This window comes from Ascaphus truei, chromosome 3, assembly GCF_040206685.1.
Source record: "Ascaphus truei isolate aAscTru1 chromosome 3, aAscTru1.hap1, whole genome shotgun sequence".
Taxonomy (NCBI): Eukaryota; Metazoa; Chordata; class Amphibia; order Anura; family Ascaphidae; genus Ascaphus; species Ascaphus truei.
In genome coordinates this window covers 151277595-151289858 of record NC_134485.1, presented here as the reverse complement: position 1 = coordinate 151289858, position 12264 = coordinate 151277595, and the positions used below count along the sequence as shown (strand labels likewise).

The 12264-nt window shown below is 45.7% G+C and overlaps 1 protein-coding gene across 4 annotated transcripts in view; it reads left to right on the top strand.

The window, feature by feature from the left end:
• Positions 1 to 12264, top strand: part of INTS2 (integrator complex subunit 2) — a 337549-nt gene that overhangs the window by 165018 nt on the left and 160267 nt on the right. The window lies entirely within an intron of this gene.

The window sequence follows — 12264 nt, the reverse complement described above, 5'->3', positions numbered from 1 at the left end:
GCAATACATGGCATTATATATAAACAACCCATTTTGCCTGAAAAAGATAATATAGTCTTTAAGTATGGTGATACAAATATATACATTGGTCATGATTAAAAACAAAAACATATTTAAAGAAAGAGAAATATGTGTTAATACATGAAATCACACAGTGTGCCTTAATCTTGCATTAAATCCATAATGTTATTCTAGTAATATACCCGACTGAATGGATAGAGGTATTTAGGGAAACAGTGTGACTTATAAATGACAATTGTAGTTATTGGGTATTGCCCAAGGGACTATTGAATGTATTTGGTATCATACATATATAATTATATTCAATGAAACGAAAAAGGAAAAAGAAAAAGAAAAAATAAGCAGCAGAAACAAAGGCCAGGGAAGGATACAAAAAAGTCAACCAAAGTTGATACATATATGTATGGCTAGATACATTAGTCATGTAAAAAATGTTTCAGTTCCCATTCCACATTTAAACCATAAGGCTGCAATGTGTTCAGAGAAAAGATCCATGACATTTCTTTTTTGTTTAAACGATTTAACCTATCCCCTCCTCTCACATGACTGGAAACATGTTCAGCACCAAAAAATTTAAAGTTTTTTAACCCACCCTGGGGACAATGTGCAAAATGTTTAGCCACTGGATGGAATAAATCTCGTTTGTTAATTAGCCGAATATGTTCTGAGATTCTGATGTATAGAGATCTAATGGTCCTACCCACATATTTATAATTACACCCACATGTGATCACGTACATAACATGAGTTGTTTGACAATTGATAAATGTATTTATCCTATATTTGCTGTTTGGAAACAATGTGTGTATCCTTTTTGTGGGAGATGCGTATTTACAATATTTACAAAAACCACATCTGTAAAATCCTTTAGGGATGTTTCCCATGTTAGATTGTTTTGATTGAAACATACTTCTAGAGATAGATGTGGCTAACGTGTTGGCCTTCCTGAATGCAAATTTAGGTCCTGTTTTAGTAAACAATTCTAGGTCCTTATCCAATTTAAGTATATTCCAATGTTTTGAAATTATTTGTCTAATTTGTGACGCTTGTTTACTGTATTTTGTTATAAATAGGGGATTATCATTAAATCCCCATTTATTGCGTTTGTTAATTGTGTCACTCTTTTTATGACTCAACAGTTGAGCTCGGTCCATAGAATCTGCACTCATGAAGGCCATATCTACATTTTCCTGTGTATATCCTCTTGATAGGAATTTGGACCCTAATGTTTTTGAGTGTTTCAAAAATGTTTCTTGGTTGGAGCAAAGACGTTTGTATCTCATGAACTGTCCTTTTAGAATTCCACGGATCAATGCTTTCGGGTGACTACTATCTGCACGTAGGTACGAATTCCTGGCGTGCGGCTTCGTAAAGATATCAGTTTGTATACCTGTCACTGGATCACCACTCTTTTATTTACAAATTAAATTCTAATGATGTTAATCTTCATTTCACTTTTGATACTAATATTGAGAAAATCAACTATCTTGATGTGACCATCCATGGTGATCCAGTGACAGGTATACAAACTGATATCTTTACGAAGCCGCACGCCAGGAATTCGTACCTACGTGCAGATAGTAGTCACCCGAAAGCATTGATCCGTGGAATTCCAAAAGGACAGTTCATGAGATACAAACGTCTTTGCTCCAACCAAGAAACATTTTTGAAACACTCAAAAACATTAGGGTCCAAATTCCTATCAAGAGGATATACACAGGAAAATGTAGATATGGCCTTCATGAGTGCAGATTCTATGGACCGAGCTCAACTGTTGAGTCATAAAAAGAGTGACACAATTAACAAACGCAATAAATGGGGATTTAATGATAATCCACTATTTATAACAAAATACAGTAAACAAGCGTCACAAATTAGACAAATAATTTCAAAACATTGGAATATACTTAAATTGGATAAGGACCTAGAATTGTTTACTAAAACAGGACCTAAATTTGCATTCAGGAAGGCCAACACGTTAGCCACATCTATCTCTAGAAGTATGTTTCAATCAAAACAATCTAACATGGGAAACATCCCTAAAGGATTTTACAGATGTGGTTTTTGTAAATATTGTAAATACGCATCTCCCACAAAAAGGATACACACATTGTTTCCAAACAGCAAATATAGGATAAATACATTTATCAATTGTCAAACAACTCATGTTGTGTACGTGATCACATGTGGGTGTAATTATAAATATGTGGGTAGAACCATTAGATCTCTATACATCAGAATCTCAGAACATATTCGGCTAATTAACAAACGAGATTTATTCCATCCAGTGGCTAAACATTTTGCACATTGTCCCCAGGGTGGGTTAAAAAACTTTAAATTTTTTGGTGCTGAACATGTTTCCAGTCATGTGAGAGGAGGGGATAGGTTAAATCGTTTAAACAAAAAGAAATGTCATGGATCTTTTCTCTGAACACATTGCAGCCTTATGGTTTAAATGTGGAATGGGAACTGAAACATTTTTTACATGACTAATGTATCTAGCCATACATATATGTATCAACTTTGGTTGACTTTTTTGTATCCTTCCCTGGCCTTTGTTTCTGCTGCTTATTTTTTCTTTTTCCTTTTTCGTTTCATTGAATATAATTATATATGTATGATACCAAATACATTCAATAGTCCCTTGGGCAATATCCAATAACTACAATTGTCATTTATAAGTCACACTGTTTCCCTAAATACCTCTATCCATTCAGTTGGGTATATTACTAGAATAACATTATGGATTTACTGCAAGATTAAGGCACACTGTGTGATTTCATGTATTAACACATATTTCTCTTTCTTTAAATATGTTTTTGTTTTTAATCATGACCAATGTATATATTTGTATCACCATACTTAAAGAATATATTATCTTTTTCAGGCAAAATGGGTTGTTTATATATAATGCCATGTATTGCTTGATATAAGGGTATTTTGGTCATTTCTCTTAACATGTTCTATTTATTTCTTATATTATCTTTCATATTGTGGAGTGGTGATGTTATACACCTGTGGCCTGTTGAATTGGATAATAGGGACAGGTGTGGTCATTCACACACCCTATATGTATGTGTTTTTCATGCAGGCAGATCACTCTTTTGACAAAGGCCAACTAGGCAGAAACGCGTCAAGAGGATCTGCTTGCACTATGTGCAATAAAGTTTTTCTATAATCGTATCATCAGTCTCCAGCAAGTCCTTAATTTCGGCTGTGCAGCGCTAACACCCCCTTCGGGAGGATTCTACATGCTCCCCTTGCAGAGGCCTGCATCATGGGCTGCTCCCGCTCCTCACGCAGAGGCCATTCCTACGCATCAGCTTCTACGCTGAAGCGCTACGCACCTGTCTCCCTGTTGCCTAAACCCCAGCTTGGATATCGTGAACCCTGCCTTCTCCAGCCCTGACCGTGGCTTGTCTATGGATTACCCTGCCTTCTCCAACCCTGACCCGGCTACGTCTGACCACGGAATCCACACTCCGGACCTGACTCCGTGGTTTAAGGTCGGGGTATATGCATCCCCACCTCAGCCCCGTGGTCTGGTCCTTGTTTGTGGCGAGCATGTCTGTTACAGTATACTCAGCCCCACAAACTCAGACCCCGCTGAGGTGGGGTTAGGCCAGTTCCTGTTTGAATGACTGTCTCCACCTGAAAACCAGTCCCTGTTTAAAGGCCTAACTCTGTCTAAAAGACAGCTCTGTAAAGAACTCCTTATTAAGGCCTAGCGCCTTAGAGAGTTAAAACAGAGCCTGGCCTCCTGTGTTCTTTCTCCTGGTTCCCTTGTCACCTGGGAAAACGTGGATCCTGTGAGACTGGCGCAGACTCGAAATACGCTCCATGAACTGTCCCTATCTATGGACTAGTGCATACAAATTCTTGTTGCTAGACAGTCCTCCTGTGCTACTAGTCCTGTTACTAAACCCTTGGGGGTACCTCCTGTCACGAGAGCTTGCGACAGGCTGTAATTTACACCAAAACTATATATAAATATATATATACCTGGGTTTGAACTGGGACGAGACTTAGATATGATAAATAGAATTTATTCCTTGATAAAGGTGAACACAACAGATTATACAATAACAGGCAAAATATAGACACTTACGTAAAGATTATGGCAAGACAGCCAGCAGGATTACAGACTGCTACTTCTCCCATTTCCCAGTTGACATCACAGCAAAACAGGCAGGACACATGCATGGCATTCCTTCTCAGCAATCAAGATGGTATAGCACAACAGGCCTGATGACATGCAGGCCTGAAGATCATTTGCATGAAGAACTATGAACAACTTTGCATGAACAACATGAACATGAACAACTTGGGTAAAGGGTGGCTTTGACTTATATATCATTTTAACCCCCCTCTTTCCCAGTTTACGGCTCCGTAAAATCCTCTTTGAAGCTTTTGAAGCTAGGTTTGGAATTCCATGGTCAGTGTGAAAAGTTACACTGACTCTGGTTAATTCCTTTTGTCCGTTGGGCCAAGCATAAGCAATTAGCCACTTAGCCTTGGTCTTTGATGATCAGGTTTGTAAATTCTCCTTTCCTGCTCATCACAACAGGGGTTCCTCAGAACTCAACCAAAGTTTCATATTTACTGCAAATCATTGCATAACTTCCGTTCCGTAATACACACAGTCAGGTGAGATATATTAATACGGCCTGTGACACCTGATGGTCGTAGAGAGACCCATCATTACACTGTAATATGAAAATGATTAGAGATATTAATATCTGGCATTTCGTAACGGGTAAATGTACAATGTTTAGCCTCAAAACGATGGGCTACATCCAACGGATACACATACACTGGCGACACACTTTATTCGAGCTTGGCTAGTCCCACGAATTCGGGTATACCCGGGTGTATTGAGGTTTGTGACTGTTTTCTGCCCGAGTACATTGAGTTATTTTCCAAGCAGGGATTGAAGCATTTTATTCCCGCTGGCTGCAATACTTCACAGTATATATATATAAACTGCATTACAATTCATGAATTTATGCCATCTGGTAGACACGCGAAGCATTGCAGCCTATTAAATCCTAATCATTATCATTTAACAGATCAGCCGCCCATCAGCCAGGCATGAACCCAGGCTGGGAAGGCAAATGCAACGGGGCTTGTCAGAGGTTAGGAGTGGCGCATTCCAGGTATCTGCCAGGTACATACCGGGTATTTGCTCGAATAAAGTGTGTCGGTGCAGTATGTAAATCTTATCCTTTTCTGCCCAGGACATCTCATAATATTCTTATATTTAATAAAGTTACTCACTTTGATTTGCTGTTGGGGGTAGCCCCCCCCCCCCCCCCCCCCCTGGCCCCATCAATAAAACCTTTTGAAGCAGGCTTTTGGCTTTTGGCATATCCAATTAGGTCAGTTACCTATTGATCAGGGCGATGTATCACACCTCTCTGTTGATATACACTTCCAGTGAATATCACACGTGACTAGACTCATATGAGGCACCATTTGGTTCCTCATGCATTACAAAGGCAGGCATTCTGCCTGTACATTTTAAAAACCCTTCTGCTTTTCACCTTCCACTCCAATTAAGCCCTTTGAAGTCCAGGTTTCCTGAAAAGACACCATACAGTGGAATTTCCTTAAACTGTAGCTTATTAACCCCTGATGATCCAATGTGTGTGTTATGCAAACACTGATTAACCCAGACATTACAATGGGACAGGGAAACAGGGGAGAATACATTTACAGGTTATAACAAGGGTAAAATCACATTTCTGGGCCTCAGCCCAGTTAACCCCTTGTCTCCCTGGCGAGGTTAGAGGGGGGCCCTTGGGGTGTAACCCCGTTAATCCCGGGCCAAACCCTCCCTACCGTCACACCTCCTTCTCCTGAAAATTACCAAACTGATTTTGTATCTCTGAAGCCAAAAGAAGAGTTTGCCACGATCCCTGGTTATGATACAACCTCATTTCTCTGACTCTCTGATGTTATGCCTTCTTTAACCCCTGCTTGCAAACCTTTTGAGGCACCCTTTGTGTATTCTTGTAATTCCCAAGCCAATGTTACATTCATAGAGCCAGAAGATGAACCTTCTATGCCCCCAGTTTCTAAGTCAAACCCTTTTTTCTCTGACTCACATGCACTGCCTGCTTTAACCCTTGCTAGTTCTCAACCCCTTGGTTTAAAGGCAGACCTTCCACATTTTGCCTCCCTTGAGGTTCATATTGCTGAGGTTCATTGCTTTCATCCCCCTGTCCCAGCTAAAGTTCCTGCTACTGAGTTCCCTGAGACTTCTTTTGAAATAGTGATCCCAGTTAAAAATGATGCTCGTGAATCTGCTTTAGCCAAGAGCCAACACACAGATTCCCCTGTCTCTAAAACTCTTGCTACACCCAATGCTATTCCTCCTGTGTCTCAGACATTTGAAATGCCTGCCTTTGGCTCTAAGGTTGCGAACCAGCTGCGGCCGGCGGGGCGCGCGGCCGCGGACCACCAGACCCTTGCCCAAATGGTCCCTGCCCCTGCTGCCTCCTTCCGGCAGGGCTGACTACGTACTGTGACGCGTCAGCCGGCCGATGCTGCAAGAATCTAGTGATTTTCAGCGCTGACGCGTCACGCGGTACGCGATTCAGCCAATGAAGAGGAGGGGAGGGAAGGAGCTAGATGGGAGGCACCTTCGGCGGGGAGCAGGGAAGGAGCTGCGGGTTAAAGTGTGTGTGTATGTATGTGTATGTGTGTATGTATGTGTGTATGTGTGTGGGGGGGTGGACGGCACCACGATCAGATCCCTCCCCCCTCCCTCCCATTCCGCCCTCCCACTCCCATCCCACTCCCGCCCCCCTTCCGCTCCGGCTCCCTACAGACCGCATATCGCGGTCTGTGTCTGTCAGTGCCCCGCCTGTCTGCAGTGCGGGCGTGCTGACTGAGGGAGCGGGGCCTTAGCCTAAGTCTGTTTCCTTAGAACCTCCTATGGCAATTAGTTCCCCTTTTGCTGCCTCTCCAGCTATCACTTCTGAGATCAGTCTATCTGTCTCTGATTCCTTTGCATGGTTTCAGTCCTCTGTTACCGCATCTAAGGACTCTCCAGCAGTTCCTGTGTTAACCTGTGCTATGTATAAGGCTCCTGATATAAAAGCAGGCTTCCCTGTTTCTGATTTTTCTGTAGTATGTGAGATGCCTATCACTAATTCTAAAACACCTGCTTTGAAAGGTGCTTTCTCTCATTTGCCTGTAATGTCTGCAGTTCCCTTGATTGATTCTAAGGCCTTGGTCCCGCTGCGCTCGGTGGCGCGGGCGGCCACACGCGAGTTCCGCACCAGCAGGGGAATCCTCCCGAGCCGGTCCCCCCTGGCGGCACAGCGCACTCACGCTGTGGCGCGTCAGCCGCTATGGGATACAAGAGAATGGTGATCCCTAGCGTTGACGCGTCACGTGGTGTGGCTGTAAGCCAATGGGGAGGGGAGGCTTCGGGAGGAGGAGAGGCTTCTGGGAGCGGGGAGGAGTGTGGAGTGAAAGCAGCGTGAGTGCCTGTCTGTGTGTGTGTCTGAGTGCCTGTCTGTCTGTGTGTGTGTGTGTATGAGTGCCTGCGTGTGTGTGTGTGTGCCTGCGTGTGTGTGTTGCTTACTTACCTTCAATCAGCAGCTCCAGCCCGAGCCGTGGAGGGAGGGGGGGGAGAGTAGCGGGTCCCTCCGCTCAAGCCACGCCCACCCCCCTGTCAAGCCTCCCACTCCCGCCCACCTCCCGCTCCCTACAGACCGCATATCGCGGTCTGTGTATGTCAGCGCCCAGCCTGTATGCAGTGCAGGCGCGCTGACTCTGGGAGCGGGGCCTTAGCCTAAGGCCTGGGACATAGTAAAGACTTTGGTAGTGCTGCTGCTCGCTCTTGCTTGCTGCCGCTCGCTCTACCAGGAGCTTTTTGCTGTCCTGGCAGAGGAGACAGCAAGCACGCTTGGGAGGCGGGTATCACTGTGTGTGTCACTTGGTAGCTGTCAGTGTGTGTGTGATTGGGTAACTGTGTGTGTCATTTTGAAGTGGTTTGTGTGTCACTAGGGAACGTGTGTGTGTGTGTGTGTGTGTGTGTGTGTGTGTGTGTGTGTGTGTGTGTGTGTGTGTGTGTGTGTGTGTGTGTGTGTGTGTGTGTGTGTGTTATATAATATTTTAAAAATTAAAAAAGACATGTGAGAATAAATTATTTATTAACATTGTGCTACTTTGATAAATATATACATACAGTACACATACACAACACACACACACATATATATACATTTTATATATACTACAATTTTTGGCCCATATAGCACCACCGACTTATCATTGCATATTGATTTAGAAGTCGGTATTTAGTTACATTAATTAATCTTGTGGATGCGGGGTCCGTTCCTTCTCTTACAAATAAATATATATATATATATATATATATATATATACACACACACACACATTCACCACACATATATACACACACATACACCACATATATATATATATATATATATATATATATATGTATATACATACATGTGTGGTGTATGTGTGTGTGTATGTATATATATATATGTGTGGTGTATGTGTGTATATATATATATATATATATATATAGTATATATATATATATATATATATATGTAGTATATATATATATATATATATATATATATACAGTGCTTGACAAATCACCCAAAAATCTACTCGCCGAACCAAAAAATCTACTCGCCACCTAGTCCCGCCCCAACCCCGCCTCTAGTCCCGCCCCCAACCCCGCCTCTAATCCCGCCCCCAGCCCCGCATTTAAAAAAAACCATAAATGAAATAAATTTAATACATTTCTCGTAAGAACATTCGTTTTTGACATAAGTTTATTTATTGTATTACATTATACTACAATTAGTCCTTGTTTTGTGTGTGTGTATGTGTGTGTATAAATGTCGAATCTAGAAAAAAAAGCCAGATGTGAATGACTAGTTTCCTGCACCCCTTAACTAGTGCCTGGATGCCCCCGCTTTAGAATGTTTGACGCAGCAATCCCACCTGGGATCTTACCTGATCCGCAGACCCTCAATGTCCAGGTACCTCATTCCCACAATGTTATACATTGGAGGGGATGTGTTCCCTACCTGTCTTCTGGGTTAAGGGGGATTCCAATGTCTTCTGTGTGAAGCTTGAGTCAGATCTGGAAGAAAGCAGTATAGGTTATTTCGGTGTAGTATAGGGCAGTTAAGATATACAGGGTAAATAAAATATCCAGATCCAGATTGTGAGACAGAGAGAGGGTGAGACAGAGAGAGGGTGAGACAGAGAGAGGGTGAGACAGAGAGAGGGTGAGACAGAGAGAGGGTGAGACAGAGAGAGGGCGAGACAGAGAGAGGGCGAGACAGAGAGAGGGCGAGACAGAGAGGGCGAGACAGAGAGAGGGCGAGACACAGAGAGAGGGTGAGAGAGAGAGACGGAGAGAGGGTGAGAGAGAGAGACGGAGAGAGGGTGAGAGAGAGAGACGGAGAGAGGGTGAGAGAGAGAGACGGAGAGAGGGTGAGAGAGAGATGGAGAGAGGGTGAGAGAGAGACCGAGAGAGAGACCGAGAGAGGGTGAGAGAGAGACGGAGAGAGGGAGAGAGAGAGGGAGAGAGAGAGGGTGAGAGACGGAGAGAGGGTGACTGTGGGGGGATGGGGTGACTGGGTGGGGTGATGGGGAGACTGGGTGGGGTGATGGGGTGACTGGGTGGGGTGATGGGGTGATTGGGTGGGGTGACTGGGTGGGTGATTGGGTGGGGTGACTGGGTGGGTGATTGGGTGGGGATTACTGACTGACTGGGTGGGGATTACTAACTGTCTGACTGGGTGGGGTGACTGGGCAGGGGGGTGGGATGACTGACTGGGTGGGGGGGTGACTGACTGGGTGGGGGGTATGACTGACTGGGTGGGGGGGTATGATTGACTGGGTGGAGGGGGTATGACTAGGTGGGGGGGTATGACTGACTGGTTGGGGGTGTATGACTGACTGGGTGGAGGGGGTATGACTGGGTGGTGGAGGGGGTATGACTGGGTGGGGGAGGGGGTATGACTGGGTGGGGGGGGGTATGACTGGGTGGGGGGGGTTATGACTGACTGGGTGGGGGGGGGGGTTATGACTGACTGGGTGGGGGGGGTTATGACTGACTGGGTGGGGGGGTATGTTTGACTGGGTGGGGGGGTATGTTTGACTGGGTGGGGGGGTATGATTGACTGGGTGGGGGGGTATGACTGACTGGGTGGGGGGTATGACTGACTGGGTGGGGGGGGTTATGACTGACTGGGTGGGGGGGTATGACTGACTGAGGGGGTATGACTGACTGGGTGGGGGGGGTATGACTGACTGGGTGGGGGGGTATGACTGACTGGGTGGGGGGGAGTATGACTGACTGGGTGGGGGGGAGTATGACTGACTGGGTGGGGTGGGGGGATGACTGACTGGGTGGGGGGGTATGACTGACTGGGTGGGGGGGAGTATGACTGACTGGGTGGGGGGGAGTATGACTGACTGGGTGGGGTGGGGGGATGACTGACTGGGTGGGATGGGGGGATGACTGACTGGGTGGGGTGGGGGGATGACTGACTGGGTGGGGTGGGGGGATGACTGACTGGGTGGGGTGGGGGGATGACTGACTGGGTGGGGTGGGGGGATGACTGACTGGGTGGGGTGGGGGGGTACCTTTGGTGTCCTACACGTTCTCTCTCTCTCTCTTACACACACACACACACACACACACACACACACACACACACACACACACACACACACACTCTCTGTGTAGGGGGGGGGGGGTAGCGGATGCAGCCACAGGAGCGGAACCGGAGGGCAAGCGGGACAGGGGGGGAAATCCCCTGCCCCGCGCGAGCAGCCACGGGGACAGGAGCGGAGACCAAAGGGGAAGCAGGTTTGGGGGGGGGGGGGGACATTCCCCGCTGTCATCTCCTGCCCCGGGCGTGCAGCCACGGGGACAGGAGCGGCACCGGAGTGCAAGCGGGACGGGGGAGTGGGTGGGGGGGAAATCCCCTGCCGTCATCTCCTGCCCCACGCGAGCAGCCACGGGGACAGGAGCGGAGACTGAAGGGATGAGAGGGGAAGCGCGAGCAGGAGACAGGGACCGCGCACGCGAGGAGCAGCCATTACTTACCCCTGCAGAGAAGGGCTCCATTCCGCGTCACGACCGCGTCACGGCCAATCAGCCAGGAGGATATTTTTTTTTGTTATTTATTTATTTTTTTAAATTTGTGGGGGGGTGGGGAAGCGGAGACAGCCACGGGGACCGAGGGGAACACCCCTGCTGGCATCGGGAGCAGCCACTGGCACTGGGGGAAAGCGGGGACCGTAGGGCAACCGGGACGGGGGAACATCGGCCGCTGTCATCTCCTGCCCCGCGCGAGCAGCCACAGGGACAGGAGCAGAACCGGAGGGCAAGCGGGGCAGGGGGGGGGAGATGGGGGTAGAAATCCCCTGCTGTCATCTCTTGCCCGACAGGAGCGGAGACTGGAGGGGATGAGGAGGGAAGCGCGGGCAGGAGACGGACCGCGCGCGCGAGGAGAAGCCATTACCCCTGCAGAGAAGGGCTCCATTCCGCGTCACGACCAATTGGCCAATCAGCCAGGAGGATATTTTTTTTGTTAAAATTTGCGCAGAGCAGGGGGAAAAAGTAGCTGGCCACGGGCCAATTTCCGTTCGCGCCTGGCGAGTGGGCGACCGGGTTTGTCGAGCACTGTATATATATATATATATATATATGTGTGTGTGTGTGTAGAGGTATCAGTACCGTGTTAGCCGAGCTTCAGCCAGGCCGGAAGAAGAGATCAGTGTATCTCTAAAGCTCGCACAAATAAAAGCATTTCGTTAGCCACAGAACGGTAACATCTATTTATTTTTTTATTTTATATATATATATATATATATATATATATATATATATATATATATATATACATATCACAGCAAGAGAAAAATATATATTAGCGCTAACCTATCACTATATAATATCTCTATAAAAATAAAAGGTGATTGTAAAAATAAAAATAATACAGATAAGAATAAAAAACCTATGCTAAGCACAGTGGATGGAATACAAATTAATGTATTAAACTAATAAAATGCATATAAAATATATAAAAAAGAAAATGTCCAGAAAAATATATATAAAAAATATATACAAATCCCAAGATATTCCAATTGCTATCCAAAAGAGTCTCTGCAGCCCGAATGAAGGGAACACCACTTCCTTGAGGATATATACAAAAACACAGAAAA